The sequence below is a fragment of the Tachyglossus aculeatus genome, chromosome 1 (assembly GCF_015852505.1).
Source record: "Tachyglossus aculeatus isolate mTacAcu1 chromosome 1, mTacAcu1.pri, whole genome shotgun sequence".
In the NCBI taxonomy this organism is placed as follows: Eukaryota; Metazoa; Chordata; class Mammalia; order Monotremata; family Tachyglossidae; genus Tachyglossus; species Tachyglossus aculeatus.
Window position 1 is genome coordinate 23,564,451 of NC_052066.1, and position 18,372 is coordinate 23,582,822.

Below are 18,372 nucleotides of genomic sequence, written 5' to 3' on the forward strand. Positions count from 1 at the left end.
GTGGCAGAACCGGGATTAGAACTCACAACCTTCTGACTCTCAAGCCCATGCTCTATCCACTATCATCAGGCCCCACATGGGCTCACAGTCTAACATGTTTTGTTCAGTTGTCTGTCTCCCCCTTCTAGACCATGAGCCCGGTGTTGGGTAGGGACCGTCTCTATCTGTTGCCGACTTGTACCTCCCAAGCGCTTAGTACAGTGCTCTGCACACAGTAAGCGCTCAATAAATATGATTGAATGCATGAATGAATGAAAGTAGGCACTCAATAAATACGATTGAATGATGAATGAATGAAAGTAGGAGGGAGCCCAGGTATTGAATCATTATTTTGTCGATGCAGGAAATGAGCAAAGTTGCACAGCAGGTGGGCTGTAGAGTCACGACTAGAACCAAGATCTAATCAAATTCAATTTCATTCAGTCTGGATCATTTGTCTACTGGTCAGATTGTTTAATAAGTCAGTCAGTCGTATTTATTGAGCACTTACCGTGTGCAGAACACTGTACTAAGCGCTTGGGAGAGTACAACACGATAATATAAGAGACGCATTCCTGGCCCACCACAAGCTTACATCATGCACTTGATTCAGCTGCTGAATCTGTCCTCAAAATCATCCTTCGCTACTATTCTCTGACAAGGCTTAACTAGTCCTGGGGGAGCTGAATATGGTAGCTCAATCTCTCCCAATCCCCACCCTGTTCAACTGTCTCCAACAGAACATGCGGCCTGAGAGTCAGAAAGATCTGGGTTCTAATCCCAGCTCCGCCACATGTCTGCTGTGTGACCTTGGGCAAGTCGCTTCACTTCTCTGGGCCTCGGTCACCTCATCTGTAAAATGAGGATTAAGAGTGTGGGCCCCATGGGGGACAGGAACTGTGTCCAGCCTGATTAACTCGTATCTACCCCTGTGCTTAGAAAAGTTCTTGGCACACAGTAAGTGCTTAAGAAGTATTATTATTAGTATTATTACGCAGGGGATTAAAGAGCAGAAAGTCTTCCTCAATCTAGGCCAAGAGGTGTAGCCCTACCTTCAGCCAGATATAGCGGGGCTCAGTGGAAAGAGCCTGGGCTTGGGAGTCAGAGGTCACGGGTTCAAATCCCAGTTCCTCCACATGTCTGCTATGTGACATTGGGCAAGTCACTTAACTTCTCTGGGCCTCAGTTCCCTCATTTGTAAAATGGGGATGAAGACTGTGAACCCCACGTGGGATAACTTGATCACCTTGTGTCCCCCCCCAGTGCTTAGAACAGTGTTTCGCACATAACGCTTAACAAATCAATCAATCAATCGTATTTATTGAGCGCTTACTGTGTGCAGAGCACAGTACTAAGCGCTTGGGAAGTACAAGTTGGCAACATATAGAGACAGTCAGCATTAACAAATGCCATCATTATCCTTATTATTATATGAAGGTGAGGATAAATTGTAAGTTGCTTCTCTCACAGACCTCCAAGGTTTGGGCAGAAGGTCCCTGTATTAACTGATCAACTGCCCTATACTAGGCAGCAGCGGCAGGGTAGAGAGTCGAGGGCGGAGACTTGAGTTACCATGAAGAAGGAGGCAGGAGGAAACAACTTCCACATTTTTACCAAGAAAACTCTGTGGATGCACTACCAGAACGATTGCAGATGGAGGTGGGGCATTCTGGGAGAGATGTGTCCGTGGTGTCTCTATGTGTCGGAGACGACTCGAAGGCATAAGACAAGACACTTTCAGAGACTGGGAAGCAGCATGGCTAAGTGGATAGAGCACAGGCCTGTGAATCACAAGGATCTGGATTCTAATCCTGGTTCCACCACTTGTTTTCTGTGTGATCTAAGGCAAGTTGCTTAACTTCTCTGTGCCTCAGCTACTGCATCTGTAAAATGGGGATTAAACCTGGGAGCCCCATGTGGGACAGGAACGAATTAACTTGTATCTACCTCAGGGCTTAGTATGGTGCCTGGTGCATTGTAATTGCTTAACAAACACTGTAAAAGAGATTTATGCTATTTAAATGAGTTATAATTGGAGAAGAAATTGTAGGTTCAGATTTTTAGAATGCTCTCATGAATGGGGCATGGTACAAGCAAGCCCAGACCATTCAGCATTACAGGGGAGCAGTGGAAGAGGTGGGAAGGCCAGGAGAGGAAAGGGGACAGTAAGAAAGCCACATTACCTAGTGGAAAAAGCACGGGCCTGGGAATTGGACAACCTGAGGTCAAATTCCAGCTCTGCCGCTTGTCCGCTGTGTGACCTTTAGCAAATCACTTCACTTCTCTGTGATCCAGTTTTCTCATCTGTAAAATAGGGATTGAATCCTACTCCCTCTACTTAGAATGTGAGTCTCATATGGGACAGGGACCATGTCCAGCATGAATACTTGTATCTACCCAAATGCTTAGTAAACTGCTTGGCACATAGCACTTAACAAATGCCATCATCTTCATCATCATCATTGAAGAATGAAAATGGAGGCCGCAAAACGACAACGGGTTTAAAATGTTGATTGGAGGGCCAATGGGAAGTGATATATTCAGACTTGAGCAAGAAGGGTAGTAGTGATTGTGATCCCCTCTGCATCATCCTAGCACTTGGAATTTTATCCTTCATTCACCCCTCCTTCAGCCCCTCAGCATTAAGTACATATCCATAATTTAGTGTCTGTCTCTCCCTTTAAATTGCAAGCTTCTTGTGGACAGAGAATACGTCTACCCATTCTATTGTACTGTACTATCCCAAGCACAGTAAGCACTCACTAAGTCATAAGGATCTGGGTTCTATTTCCAGCTCTGCTATTTGTCTGCTATATGACCTTGGGCAAATAACTTAACCTCTCTGTGCCTCAGTTACCTCATCTGTAAAAAATGGGGATTAAGACTGTGAGCCGCATGTGGGACAGGGACTGAGTCCAACCCAAGTTGTCTGTATCCACCCCAGCATTTAGTACATTGCTTGGCATATAGTAAGCACTCAAACAAATGCTGTCATTATTATTGTTATTATTATTGTTGGTAAACATGATTGACTGATTGATATAATTTTATAAAATATAATTTTATAAAGCTTCTGGAAAATCTGAGCCCCAAAGAACCTAATCCTCAAATTCCAATTGCCTCAATAAATTACATAATAATAATAATAATAATAATATTTGTTAAGTGCTTACTAAGTGTGAAGCACTGTTCTAAGCACTGGGGGGAATACAAGGAAGTCAGGTTGTCCCATGTGGGGCCCACAGTCAATCCCCATTTTACAGATAGGGAACTGAGGCACAGAGAAGTTAAGTGGTTTGCCCAAGGTCACACAGCTGACAAGTGGGGGAGCTGGGATTAGAACCCATGACCTCTGACTTCCAAGCCTGTGCTCTTTCCACTGAGCCATGCTGCTTCTCTTATAACATGGTTTTACATACCTCTGCCTTCCAAGAAGACAGCTAAGAATTAGACAAGGTTTTGCTGAACTGTTGATTTTTCAGAAGAAAAAATTAATGATGTTCTTTATCTTCCCTTAAATTTCCTGCAAATTGACTGCTGTTGTATGAAGTCATCAGCTACTGTCTGAAACCCAGATCTGAAGCAAATTGTTTGCTAGCTATAAATAAAAGTGGCCCCGACTGAACAGTCTTTGGAAACTCCCCAGAAAGCTTAAACACTGAGAGGGAATTTGCATTTTTAAATTTCCTTTCAGTTTCCATTATCTTCCTTCTTAGTGGACCCCTGCGAGAGTAAATTTAAGTTTTCAATTTTAAAGTGCTGCACTTGAAACTCAGGCAATACAGTGCTGCGATCCTCAATATCTGGCAGTGGAGGATACGACTGAGGGGTCCTCTGGAAGGTTCTTCCAGGAAAACAGAAAGAGTAAAAGCCTAATTTTTCTCAGTGCCCTGTCTCTGCCTTTGCCTATTTTCATTCTATTTCATATGGGGTCTCAGATTAAATCTTTGCCCTCGCCATCAATGAAAAAGGAGTTCGAAAGTCTCTGATGGAGTAGATGGTGCTTCCTAAATTTATGGGGTTTGGCATTTGAGTGATTCTTTGGAAAGTGTGTCCTAATCTGCATAGACAGATAGGAAGAGTCACAACTTGCTTTCAAGCGGCTTAATTTAACTGGCCTCTCATTTGGTTCAATGAATTGATGACTCATTGACCACCTGCTGAATGGAAAATAGCAAACCAAATTCTTAGGGAAAATCTAGATTTATACAAGCATTGTAAACATTTAACAAATGCCATCATCATTATTACTTTTATTGATAAATAATAATAATTGACTAATTGATATTCATGCATTCATGTAAATGATATTCAGGTAAATGTCTACTGTTCTTTAATACTCAATAAAATATAATTTTATAAAGCTCCTGGAAATTCTGAGCCCTAATGAATCTAATCCCTACATTCCCATTGCCTCAATAATTTATGTAACATGGTTTTACATAGTTCCGTTTTCCAAGAAGACAGCTACAGAGTTAGACAAGTTAGAGGTACATACAGACACACGCACACCTATGTCTTACAGATGTATCACCAACATCATCATCAATTGTATATATTGAGTGCACACTGTGTGTAGAGCACTGTACTAAGCATTTGGAAGAGAACAGTAAAACCGAGTTGGTAGGCATATTCCCTGCTCACAAGTTTACAGCCTTTGCTTTTGATTGATTGCCAATGTCAAATCAATTGCTTATAGTGGGGCTATGGAAGCCCAGAGCCACAGTCCACCAACTATCAATCAATTAATCATACTTACTGAGCACTTACTGTGCACAGAGCACTGGACTAAGCATTTAGAACAGTACAATGTGACAGAGATGGTAGACACTTTCCCTGCACACAAAGAGCTCACAGTCTAGAGGGAGAGTCCAACATTAGTATAAATAAATTTCAGATATGTACGTAAATTACAGATATGAGGAGAAGATATTCCTTTTTCACTGAATAGCAAAGCTTACCACAAATGTGCTGGAAAACCTTCCCTCGTTCCTTCTTTTGTGACTAACTACTGATGCAAAATGACCACATTCACATCATTATCCATTAGATAATAATAATAATAAGAAGAAGAAGAAGAAGAATAGTATTTGTTAAGCACGTACTATGTGCCAAGCACCATTCTAAGCTCTGAGATGGATACAAGGTACTCAGGTTGTCCCACATAGGGCTCACAGTCTTAATCTCCATTTGACAGTTGAGGTAACAGGCACAGAGAAGTTAAGCATCTTGCCCAAGGTCACACAGCAGACAAGTGCTAGAGGTGGGATTAGAACCCACATCCTCTTACTCCCAAGCCCGTGTTCTTTCCATAATGCTGCTTCTCAATCAATTATATTTAATCAATCAATTAATCATAGTTAATCAATCATATTTTTCAAGGGTTTACAGTCTACAGAGCACTGTACTAAAGGCTTGGGAGAGCACAATACAATAGAGTTCTTTCCTGTTTTTTTTTTTGGTTTTGTTTTACAGTATTTGTTAAGCGCTTACTATGAGCCAGGCACTGTACTAAGTGCTGGGATAGATACGAGGTGATCGGATTGGAAACAGTCCCTATCCCAATCAGTCGGTCAATAGTATTTACTGAGCGTCTGCTGCATGCAGAGCACTTTGCTAAGTGCTTGGGAGAGTACAATTTTAACTATATAATATAAACTCCTGCCCCCATGAGTTTACAGTCTAGAGGGGGAGACAGACATTAATATAAATAAATAAAATTACAGGTATTTACATAAATGCTGTGTGGCTGGGATGGGGGATGAATAAAGGAGCGAGTCAAGGCAACACAGAAGGGAGTGGGAGAAGAGGACTAACTCAGGGTAATAATAATAATGATGGCATTTATTAAGCGCTTACTATGTGCAAAGCACTGTTCTAAGCGCTGGGGAGGTTACAAGGTGATCAGGGTGTCCCACGGGCGGCTCACAGTCTTCATCCTCATTTTCCAGATGAGGTAACTGAGGCACAGAGAAGTTAAGTGACTTGCCCAAAGTCACCCAGCTGACAATTGGCAGAGCCAGGATTTGAACTACTGACTGCTGACTTCAAAGCCCGTGCTCTTTCCACTGAGCCATGCTGCTAGGCCTCTTGGAGCCTCAATAAAGCTTTAAGGTGGGGAGAGTATAATAATACTAATAATAATAATGGCATTTATTAAGCACTTACTATGTGCAAAGCACTGTTCTAAGTGCTGGGGAGATACAAGGTGATCAGATTGTCCCACATGGGGCTCACAGTCTTCATCCCCATTTTACAGATGAGGGAACTGAAGCACAGAGAAGTTAAGTGACTTGCCCAGAGTCACACAGCTGACAAGTAGCGGAGCAGGGATTTGAACCCATGACCTCTGACTCCAAAGCCCGTGCTCTTTTCCACCGAGCCACGTTGCTTCTCAATTAATTGTCAGATATGAAGAGGGAGGGTGGCCCAGGCCATAGGCAGGATGTGGGTGAGAGACTGGTGGCGAGTTAGGTGAGATTAAGGTACAGTGAGAATATTCAAGGTGGGATAGGATAAATACTTGGATTAACATGGTAGTCATTTGGATGGAGAGGAAAGGGTGGATTTTAGTGATGTTGTGATGGTGAAACTGACAGGATTTAGTGATGGATTGAATATGTGTTTTGTATGAAAGAGAGGAGTCAAGGGTGACACCAAGGTTACAAGCTTGTGAGACAGGAAGGATGGTGGTGCCATCTACAGTGACGGGAAATTCAGAGGAAGAACAGGGAAGGACAGGGTTTGAATAGGAAGATAAAGAGCTCTGTTTTATACATGTAAAGTTTGAGGTGGAGAGAGGACATCGTGTCTGACCCAACTAGGGCTCATAGTCTTATAATCTCCCTTTTACAGATGAGGTAACTGAGGCACAGAAGTAATAATCATAGTAGTATTTTTTAAGCACTTTTACCATCTATCAGGCACCATACCAAGCACCGGGGTAGATACAAGTTAATCAGGTTGGACACAGTGCCCGTCCCATGTGGAGATCATGGTCTCAATTCCCATTTTACAGATGAGGTAACTGAGGCACAGAGTAACTTTCCCAAGGTCACATAGCAGACAATGGCTGAGCTGGGATTAGAATCACTGACTTCTGCTTCACAGAGAAGCAGCATGGCTTAGGGGAAAGATCATGGGCTTGGGAGTCAGAGGTCGTGGGTTCTAATCCCAGCTCTGCTAATAATAATAATAATAATAATAGCACTTATTAAGTGCTTACTTTGTGCAAAGCACTGTTCTAAGCACTGGGGAGGTTACAAGGTGATCAGGTTGTCCCACGGGGGGCTCACAGTCTTAATTCCCATTTTACAGATGAGGTAACTGAGACACAGAGAAGTTAAGTGACTTGCCTGAAGTCACACAGCTGACAAGTGGCAGAACTGGGATTTGAACCCATGACCTCTGGCTCCAAAGCCTGTGCTCTTTCCACTGAGCCACACTGCTTCTCAGCTGATCCCACTGCTGCTTCCACTGTTCAGCTGTGTGACTTTGGGCAAGTCACTTGACTTCCCTGGGTCTCAGTTACCTCATCTGTAAAATGGAGATTAAAACTGTGAGCCCCACATGGGACAACCTGATTACTTGTATCTATGCCAGTGCTTAGAACAGTGCTTGACACATAGTAAGCACTCAAAGCCATTATTATTATCATTATTATTATTATTATTATTATGACCTTCTGACTCCTAAGCCTGTGCTCTATCCACTATGCCATGCTGCTTCTCTATGCTGTGGCAGAGCTGGGATTAGAATCCTCTGACTCCCAAGCTCTTTTCACTAGGCCATGACATGTTCCCTGCCCACAAAGAGCTTTCAGTCTAGAGAGGTGTTTACATAACCCACAATATCTATTTATTAATTAATGTATTTATTTTTATTCATTCAATCGTATTTATTGAGCACTTACTGTGTGCAGAGCACTGTACTAAGTGCTTGGGAAGTATAAGTTGGAAACATATAGAGACGGTCCCTACCCACCTCTCTAGACTGAAAGCTCTTTGTGGTCAGGGAACATGTCATGGCCTAGCGCGGGCTCACACTCTAGAAGGGGGAGGCAAACAAGACAGAATATATTAACAAAATAAAATAAATAGAATAAATATGTACAAATAAAATAAATAGAGTAATAAATGCGTACAAACATATATACATATATACAGGTGCTCTGGGGAGGGGAAGGAGGTAAGGCCGGGGGGATGGGTATGGGGAGGAGGGGTATTTGTTATGTTATGGTTTTTGTTAAGTACTTACTATGTGCCAGCCACTGCTCTAAATGCCAGGGGAGATTCAGGCTAATCAGGTTGGACAAATTTCCTCTCCCATATGGTGCTCACAGTCTTAATTCTCATTTCACAGATGAGGTAACTGAGGCACAGAGAAGGCAAGTGACTTGCCCACAGTCATACAACAGACAAGTGACAGAGCTGGGTTTAGAACCCAGGTTTCTTCTGACTCCGAGGCCCTTGCTTTAACCACTAGTTTATGTGCTTCTTACTAGGCACGTGCAGTGTTCAGAGGACTGAACTAAAGCCTTGGGAGAGTACAGAAGAGTTAGAAGACCCTATCCCGGGCCTTGAGGAGCTTACAATCTCAGAAGGGAAACAAACAGAACGCTCAATCAATTCATCAAGGGCATTTCTTGGGGGCTTACTGCATATAGAGCACTGGAGTAAGTGCCTGGGAAAATCCAGTACAGTACAGTTGATAGAAACAATTCCTGCACTCAAAGAGCTAACAGTCTACTGGACAGAATAGCATTAATCGATGATTAGTGTAGACAACTCCTAAACGGGCTGTCTCTATATGAACTATTTCAGCAATGTTTTATGTCTCCAAAATGAAACAATAGCTTAGCATACTGAGCTAGGTGGCCAGAGAAAAGTAGGTCTAAATCAACAAAGAACTTTTGAAAATGTATTTGCTAGGCTAGACGAGCATCCAGTTTGCATGGCAAGGGACTCAGTGGGTTACCCAGAGGAAAGGAAGTTAAGTGAATATCCCCTCCAGAATCTGCTTGCTTCCTAGCCCTATCAAATTCAGACCTTGGCTCTCTCCAACTTCAAAGTCCTTCTAAAATCACACCAGCTCCAAGAGATCCACCCCAATTCATTTGTCTTTCCCCAAGTCATATTTACCAAACTCCCCCTAAGGAACTTTTATGCCCTACCCACACTTCTGTACCCACAATCAATAAATCAGTAGTATTTATTGAGCATTTACATATGTACAGAGCACGGTACTAAGTGCTGGGAGAATACAACAGAGTCTGTAGACACATTCCCTGCCCACAAGCTTACAATCTAGGGAGATTCATGCAAATGTGGATTGAGACTGTGAGCCCCACATGAGACAGGGACTGTGTCCAACCTGCTTTGCTTGTATCCACCCCGGTGCTTAGTACAGTGCCAGGCACAGAGTAAGCACTTAACAAACACTATTATTATTATTAATTAATAATTAATAATACATAATTTATAATACATCCACCAGAATCATTTCTGTACTTGTCAATTTACATATGCTACTATTTGAGTATGTGCCACTCCACATATCCATCTTTCCTTCTTCAGTCATATTTACTGAGCACTTTACTAGGTGGAGAGCACTGTACTAAGTGCTTGGGTGAGTACAACGAAACAGAATTAGCAGTCGTGTTCCCTGCCCATAATGAGCTTACAGTCTAGTTTGGGAGACAGACATTACTATGAATAAATAGGTCATTTTCAATACATAATTTAAAGATCTGTGCATCAGTGCTGTGGGGTTAGGTGTGGAGTGAACTGTGAGCCCCATGTGGGACCGGGACTCGGTTCAAACTGATTGACTAGTATCTAGACTGTAAGCTCATTACGGGCAGGGGAGGTATCTGCTAATTCTTTTGTATTGTACTCTTCCAAGGACATAGTACAGTGTTCTGCACATAGCAAGCACTCAATAAATCCTATTGATTGACTGATTGATCTACCCCATTGCTTAGAACAGGGCTTAACACATGGTAAATGCTTAATGAACACGGGAATTATTTTCATTGTCCAATTAGTTTAACCATACATCCAATTGTTTAAGATTACTCTTTCGTAAGCATTTTCTTTCTTTCCTTCTGGTTAGAGTGTAAGCTCCTTGTAGGCAGTAAATGCATTACTTCTTTATTTCAGGCATCCCCAAAACTTTAGTGCAGTACATCATATCTAGGGTGCTCAATAAAAACTACTAGTACTACTACTAATAATCGATAATTTATTTTGTGTCTGTTTCTCCCACTGGATCGTAAACTCTTCAAGGACAAGAATTGTATCTTCTAACTCGTATTGCTCAGAGAAGCAGCATGGCGTAGTGGATAGAGATGGGCTAGGAAGTCGGAAGGTCATGGGTTCTAATCAGGGTTCTGCCACTTGTCTGTTGTGTGACCTTGGGCGAGAGGTCATAGGCGAGGTAGACCAGATTCATTCATTCATTCAATCGTATTTATTGAGTGCTTAGTGTGTGCAGAGCACTGTACTGAGCGCTTAGGAAGTACAAGTTGCAACATATAGAGATGGTCCCTACCCAACAGCGGGCTTACAGTCTAGAAGGGGGAGACAGACAACAAAACAAAACATATTAACAAAATAAAATAAAATAAATAGAGTAATAAATATGTACACACATATATACAAATATACAGGTGCTATGGGGAGGGGAAGGAGCGGGCTCAGTCTGGGAAGGCCTCCTGGAGGAGGTGAGCTCTCAGTAGGGCTTTGAAGGGAGGAAGAGATGGAGATGGACTCTACCAGATGGAGGTAAAGTGAGAAGGTCAGCATTAGAGGAGTGAAGTGGAGGGCTGGGGTGTAGTAAAAGAGTAGTGAGGTGAGGTTGGAGGGGGCAAGGTGATTAAGTTCTTTAAAAGCCAATGGTAAGGAGGTTTTTTTTTTTTTTTGCTGCATGAGAGTTGCAGAAGGGAGGGATGATAGGGTGAGGAGACGAGTGGTCCAGGCACGTATTTCCTGTCTCAGCAACTGCAATAAAATCCTTGCTGACTTCTCTGCCTCCAGCCTCTCCCCTCTCCAATCTTTATTTTTCTCTGCTGCCTGTATCATTTCCCCCCTGCCCAAAATGTCACTCTGTTCACATCTCTCCACTGCTCAAATCAATCATTCAATCGTATTTATTGAGAGCTTACTGTGTGCAGAGCACTGTACTAAGCGCTTGGGAAGTACAAGTTGGCAACATAGAGAGACGGTCCCTACCCAACAGTGGGCTCACAAAAGGCTTCTTGGAGGAGTGGATAAAGAAGGGGCCTGGAAGTCAGAGGACCTGAATTCTAATCTCCGCTCTATCACTTGCCTGCTGTGTGACCTTGGGGAAGTAACTACTTCTTTTGTAAAATGGGGATTTAATCCTCCTCCCTCCAACTTAAAATGTGAGCCCCATGGGTCCCGCCGTCGACCCCGGCCCACGTCCTTCCCCTGGCCTGGAATGGCCTCCCTCCGCACATCCACCAAGCTAGCTCTCTTCCTCCCTTCAAAGCCCTACTGAGAGCTCACCTCCTCCAGGAGGCCTTCCCAGACTGAGCCCCCTTTTTCCTCTCCTCCTCCCCATCCCCCCAGCCCTACCTCCTTCCCCTCCCCACAGCACTTGTATATATATTTGTACAGATGTATTACTCTATTTATTTCACTTGTACATATTTACCATTCTATTTATTTTGTTAATGATGTGCATATAGCTTTAATTTTGTTTGTTCTGACGATTTTGACACCTGTCTACATGTTTTGTTTTGTTGTCTATCTCCCCCCTCTAGACTGTGAGCCCGTTGTTGGGTAGGGACCATCTCTATATGTTGCTGACTGGTACTTCCCAAGCGCTCAGTACAGTGCTCTGCACACAATAAGCACTCAATAAATACAATTGAATGAATGAGTGAATGAATAATAATAATAATAACGATTGTATTTGTTCATTCATTCATTCAATCGTATTTATTGAGCACTTACTGTGTGCAGAGCACTGTACTAAGTGCTTGGGAAGTACAAGTTGGCAACATATAGAGACGGTCTCTATCCAACAGTGGGCTCACAGTCTAGAAGGGGGAGACAGAGAAGAAAACAAAACATATTAACAAAATAAAATAAATAGAATGAATATGTACAAATAAAATAGAGTAATAAATATGTACAAACATATATTCATATATACAGGTGCTGTGGGGATGGGAAGGAGGTAAGGCGGGGGGATGGGGAGGGTGAGGAGGGGGTTGTTAAGTGCTTACTATGTGCAAAGCACTGGTCTAAGCACTGGGCACTGTTCTAAGCGCTGGATTACAAGGGCTGTCTCCAACCTGATTAACTTGAACTTAGCATTTCAAGCAGTAAGCACTTACACACCATAAAAAATGATTGGGGTAAGGCTTTGAAGGTGGGGATAGTGGTGGTCTGTTGCATACGGAGGGGTAGGGCATGAGTCAGGGGTTGACTGAAGCCAGATTGAGGTTCAATAAGTAAGTAGGATGGTGTTAGAGGAATAAAGTGTGTGGGCTTGGTTGTATGTGGGATAGAAGTAGGGTTAGGAAGGAGAGGAAGTGCTGACAGACCTTTAAAGTCCATGGTGCGGAGTTTCTGGTGCTGTGGAGATAGATGAGCAACAATGGGAGGTTTTTGAGCACTGTTGACAGCACTACCATCCTTCCTGTCTCACAAGCCCGCAACCTTGGTGTCATCCTCGACTCCGCTCTCTCATTCACTCCTCACAGCCAAGCCGTCACCAAAACCTGCCGGTCTCAGCTCCGCAACATTGCCAAGATCCGCCCTTTCCTCTCCATCCAAACCGCTACCCTGCTCGTTCAAGCTCTCATCCTATCCCGTCTGGACTACTGCATCAGCCTTCTCTCTGATCTCCCATCCTCGTGTCTCTCCCCACTTCAATCCATACTTCATGCTGCTGCCCGGATTGTCTTTGTCCAGAAATGCTCTGGGCATGTTACTTCCCTCCTCAAAAATCTCCAGTGGCTACCAATCAATCTGCGCATCAGGCAGAAACTCCTCACCCTTGGCTTCAAGGCTGTCCATCACCTTGCCCCCTTCTACCTCAACTCCCTTCTCTCCTTCTCCAGCCCAGCCCGCACCCTCCGCTCCTCTGCCGCTAATCTCCTCACCGGGCCTCGTTCTCGCCTGTCCCGCCATCGACCCCCGGCCCACGTCATCCCCCTGGCCTGGAATGCCCTGCCTCTGCCCATCCGCCAAGTTAGCTCTCTTCCTCCCTTCAAGGCCCTACTGAGAGCTCACCTCCTCCAGGAGGCCTTTCCACAAAGCCCCCTCCTTCCTCTCCCCCTCGTCCCCCTCTCCATCCCCCCCATCTTACCTCCTTCCCGTCCCCAAAGCACCTGTATATATGTATATATGTTTGTACATATTTATTACTCTATTTATTTATTTTACTTGTACATATCTATTCTATTTATTTTATTTTGTTAATATGTTTGGTTTTATTCTCTGTCTCCCCCTTCTAGACTGTGAGCCCACTGTTGGGTAGGGACTGTCTCTATATGTTGCCAACTTGTACTTCCCAAATGCTTAGTACAGGGCTCTGCACACAGTAAGCACTCAATAAATAGGATTGACTGATTGATTTGAGCAGTGGAGAGATGTGAACAGAGTGACATTTTGGGCAGGGGGGAAATGATACAGGCAGCAGAGGAAAATAAAGATTGGAGAGGGGAGAGGCTGGAGGCAGAGAAGTCAGCAAGGATTTTATTGCAGTTGCTGAGACAGGAAATAAGTGCCTGGACCCTCATGGTAGCAGTTTGGTTGGAGTAGAGACGTGAAGATGGAACAGAAAGGTTTTGGTGAATAGTTGAATATGCAGGCTGAAGGAGAGAGATGAGTCAAGGATAATGTCAAGGTTGCAGGCTTGCGATAAAGGGAGAATGGTGGTGTTGTCAGCAATGATGGGAAAGCCGGCAGGGAGGAGTGAGTTAGGGTGGGAAAATAAGGAGTCCTGTCACATTCTCCCCCCGAAACACTGGGATTCACCATATTCCATAGCTCTGCAGAACCAATCCTCTTATCCTTTTGCCTACAAAGCATAGGGGAGTTTATTAGCATCTGCCCCAATAATACAAGAAAAACTGAATAAAAAATGTCAGATCAAAAGAAGGAGTTTGCTCGAATACAGCTACACAGGTTTCTAGGATTGTAATGATTCCTTCCCTCATTCTCTGAGTGCCACACATAACATTTCTAAGCCCAACACAAATCACAAGCCACACAAATAGCCACATTTAGTAACATTCATATAACTCTTTCATCTGAGCAAAAGCACTAAGTTGTAAACTGTAAGCTCACTGTGGGCAGGGAATGTGTCTGTTATATTGCACTCTCCCAAGCGTTTAGTACAGTGCTCTGTACACAGTATGTGCTTAACAAAGACAATTATTTGATTGATTTTCTGAAGTACATAGCATCACACTACTGGAGAATTTCCTTTAACAACCTTAATGGGAAAACAACTGAAAGGACTTTTCTCTCTTCTTTTTTCCCTCCCTCTGTCTCTCTTCTCCCTTCCCTCTCTTTCTCTCTCTCTTGCACTCTCTCTCTCTCTCTCTCTCACTCTAAACCTTTTACACTGCAGTTGAACAAGCCCCTGGATAAAGACTTTATCCAAAAACCCCCTCTTTAAAGTTATTTCAAATTTCTCTGCAAGGCTTTCAGAAATCTGTTTGTTTGAGGGCAGAATTAGATGTGACCGGCGTTTTATTGTGACATAAAACCATATTTCTTCCCTGGAAGATTAAAAAATAAAATCGGTTAATAAGAAAAGCTGTCAGCAACAGAAAATGGCTGACATAATCCGTTTATCCTCCGAGCAATAAAGATATTGGTCCTTGGGAGTCTATCCTCTCTCTCATGTTATTTCGCCCAAAACATTATCTTCCCAGCATTCTGATGGATTAAGAAGTCATATGGGAGATAGCAGAGAAATGACAGATACAAAAAAATATCCTTTCATTTTCCCTCCTCCCTGCACGCTCACTCATTCTCTCTCCCCCTCTTTCTCTCCTTTTCTCCCCCCTCTTCCTTTTCTTTCTTCTTTGCTCTGACCCCCTCCCCTCCCATTTTTCTCTCCTTTTGGAAAAGTGATGGATCTATGTTTTCCCAGAATTCCACTTGTCCACGATAATCCTAATAGGCTAACCCAGGGGTGATAGTGCAAGGTAGCAGAGAAGTTAGCTTCTAGTGAAATCATGAACATAAACATATCTACATAAATGAAAGGATCGATAGAAATGTTAGATAAATGCTTCACAGGAGTGTGTGCATATATGGAGAATATGGATGAAGCATACGTAGTTACCCAACACTTAGGCTGTGGTTTTGGTCTAAAATTACTAACAATTACACAGTATTAAAACGGAAGGTATCTGAACCCCAGGTACATAAGACCTTACAAAAGCTATAAATGAGGAAGTAATGTAAAATTCGTTACACATCTTTTAAAAAATTGAATACCATAATAACAAGTACTTGTAAAGCACTTACTATGTACCAAACACTATTAGAAGCACTGAGCTCGCTACAAATCGATCAGGTTTGGACACAATCTCTGTCCCACATGGGGCTCCCACTCAATCTCCATTTTGTAGATCAAGTAACTGAGGCACAGAGAAGTTAAGTGACATGCCCAAGGCACACAGCAGACGTGGCAGAGCTGGCATTAGAACCAAGTCATTTGGACTCCCAGTTCCCATGCTCTACCCACTAAACCACACGTTGTTTACTCTGTATTATCCTTTACCCATTTTCATCTTATTGTTCATCTCATTGAGAAGCAGCATTGCCTAGTGGAAAGAGCAAGAGCCTGGGGGTCAAAGACCTGGATTCTAATCCTGGCTCTGTCATTTGTCTACTCTGTGACCTTCAACAAGTCATTTAACTTCTCTGTGTTTCAGTTTCCACATTTGTAAAATATAGTAACGTCATAAGTGCTAGGGTATATACAAGATACTAGATGTAAGAACTGCTAGGGTAGATACAGCACTAATATACTTATCTATAATTTATTAATTTTAATGTCTGTCTCCCCATCTGGACTGTAAGCTCAATGTAGGCAGGGAATGTCTGCTTAATTTTATATTGTACTCTCCCCAGTGTTTGGTACAATGCTCTGAACACAGTAAGCAAGCTCTCAATAAATGCAATTGACTGACAGATAAATCCTACTCACTCCTCCCTTAATTGTGAGCCCAACGTGGAACAGGGACTATGTCCAACCTGATTAACTTGTATCTACCCTAGTGCTTACTACAGTGCTTAGCAAATAGTAAGTGCCTACAGTACTATAATAATTATTAATTATTATTGTTCAGTTGATATATTGTACAGTTATGATAGTTTGAATTCTGATGATACTGTACTCTGAAATATTTAGAAAATAATTCACCCATCTGGAAAATGTCTAAAAGAAAATAGGCTGTAGGCCTAAAAAGTTAGGATTTGTTGCCTGTACTGCAATTCAGTTAAGAATAAATAATGATAATTGTGTCATTTGTTAAGGTCTTGTTGTTGTGTCTTAAGCTGTTGAGTCGTGTCCGACCCATAATGACACCATAGACACCCTCCTGCCAGAACCCCCCACCTCCATCTGCAGTAGTTCTGCTAGTGTATCCATAGACTTTTCTTCAACAAAATCTGGAAATGTTTTACCATTGCCTCCTTATGCTCAGTAATCCTGAGTCTTTCCCCTTGACTCTCTCCCATGCCGCTGCTGCCCAGCAAAGGTGAGTTTTGAATTGTAGCAGATTGTCTTCCACTCACTAGCCACTAACCAAGCTAGGAATGGAATGGGCATGCCTCTGCTTGACTCTCCCTCCCATAGTTGAGAATGGTAGAGGACTGGAAACTTTTCAGGTGCAACCCTGAGAGGCAATGATAAGCGCTTATTATGTGCCAAACACTGTTCTAAGAGCTGGGGTGGATACAAGATAATCAGGTCCCACATGGTAGCTCACAGTCCAGGTGGAAGGGAAAACAGGTACTGACGGAACCTGAGGCCCAGAGAAGTTAAATGACTTGCCCAAATAACACGGCAGGTATGTGACAGAGACGGGATTAGAACTCAGGTCCTCTGACTCACAGTACTCTTTCCACTGGGCTGGGCTGCTTCCCACAATTCAAATAAATCTATAGCTGGAGGTATGAGAGTGAGTTTCCTACCAGCAGACTCTTGTGTTCTCTAAGCCTAAAGAATTGGGGAGCTAGAGGAGGATGTGGTGATGGAGAGAAGGAAGACGCACAATTGGGTGAGAGATAATTTTTTGCAAACTAAGAAGAGCAAAAGAAAGGCCAAGCAAGATGAGACCAGCTGTCCATCTAGTTTGATCTATCATTCAATCAATAGTATTTATTGCACTGAGCACTGTCCTAAGCCTTTGGGAGAACACAATAGAGTTAACAGACACGATCCCAGCTCTCAAGGGGCTTCCAATCTAGTGGCCAAATGTTCTGTCTTTGCCAGTGACAGCATGGGATTCTTGTAGAAGGAGTGATATTTGTCCTTTATGATAATAATGATAATGATAATGATAATAATTGTGGTTTTTGTTAAGCACTTACTTTGTGCCAGGCACTGTACGAAGCACTGGGGAGTTACATGTAAATCAGTTTTGACCCAGTCCCAGTCCCACGTGGAGCTCACAGTCTCAATCCCCATTTTACAGATGAGGTAATGGAAGCACAGAAAAGTGAAATGACTTGTCCAAGGTCACACAACAGACAAGTGGCAGAGCCAGGATAAGAACCCATGACCTTCTGACTCTCAAGCCAGTGTTCTATCCACTATGCCACGCTGCTTCTTGCCATCCACTTCTCAAAGTACCAACTAACACCCCTCTAACCCATTCCTACTTCATTCCTAACCTATTGGCCTTTGCTTGCTCCAATTCTGCACACACAAGATTTTCTTTTGGTCTGTTTGGAACCTATCACCTTCAAGCTTCATTCATTCATTCAATCATATTTATTGGGAGTTTACTGTGTGCAGAGCACCGTATTAAGTGCTTGGGAGAGTACATTTATAACAAAAAACACACATTCCCTGAGCACAAGAAGCTCACAGTCCAGAACTTCAGCGAGCCACCTGGGGATACTGGAGTAGTGAATAATAACAATAATAATAATAATGATAATGGTATTTGTTAAGTGCTTACTATGTGCAAAGCACTGTTCTAAGTGCTGGGGAGGTTACAAGGTGATCAGGTTGTCCCGGGCGGGGGGAGGGGGGCTCACAGTTTTAATCCCCATTTTACAGATGAGGTAACAGGCACAGAGAAGTTAAGTGACTTGCACAAAGTCACACAGCTGACAAGTGGCAGAGTCAGGATTTGAACCCTTGACTTCTGACTCCAAAGCCCGGGCT

General features: G+C 43.0%; 1 non-coding gene across 1 annotated transcript; it reads right to left on the reverse strand.

Moving 5' to 3' along the window:
• Positions 1-16,745: 16,745 nt before the first annotated feature.
• Positions 16,746-16,883, reverse strand: LOC119934132. Its single transcript, XR_005452866.1, has one exon. It is a non-coding gene; the product is annotated as a small nucleolar RNA SNORA7 (small nucleolar RNA).
• Positions 16,884-18,372: the final 1,489 nt, after the last annotated feature.